Source organism: Arachis duranensis, chromosome 10, assembly GCF_000817695.3.
Source record: "Arachis duranensis cultivar V14167 chromosome 10, aradu.V14167.gnm2.J7QH, whole genome shotgun sequence".
NCBI lineage: Eukaryota > Viridiplantae > Streptophyta > Magnoliopsida > Fabales > Fabaceae > Arachis > Arachis duranensis.
The window spans coordinates 87,521,872-87,522,209 of NC_029781.3; positions in this window are offsets into that span (position 1 = coordinate 87,521,872).

Consider the following 338-nt stretch of genomic DNA (forward strand, 5'->3'; position numbering starts at 1 on the left):
GAGAACCGACAGCTGAATAGCCGTGCCGTGACAGAGCGCGTTGAACATTTTCACTGAGAGGATGGGAGGTAGCCATTGACAACAGTGAAATCCTACATACAGCTTGCCATGGAAGGAGTCTTACGTGCCTGAAGAAGAAGACAGTAGGAAAGCAGAGATTCAGAAGATAGAGCATCTCTAAAACCTCAACATGTTCTCCATTACTGCAAAACAAGTACTTATTTCATGTTCTTTTACTTTTCACAATCAATCCTGATGATTATTGATATCCTGACTAAGAGTTACAAGATAACCATAGCTTGCTTCAAGCCGACAATCTCCGTGGGATCGACCCTTAC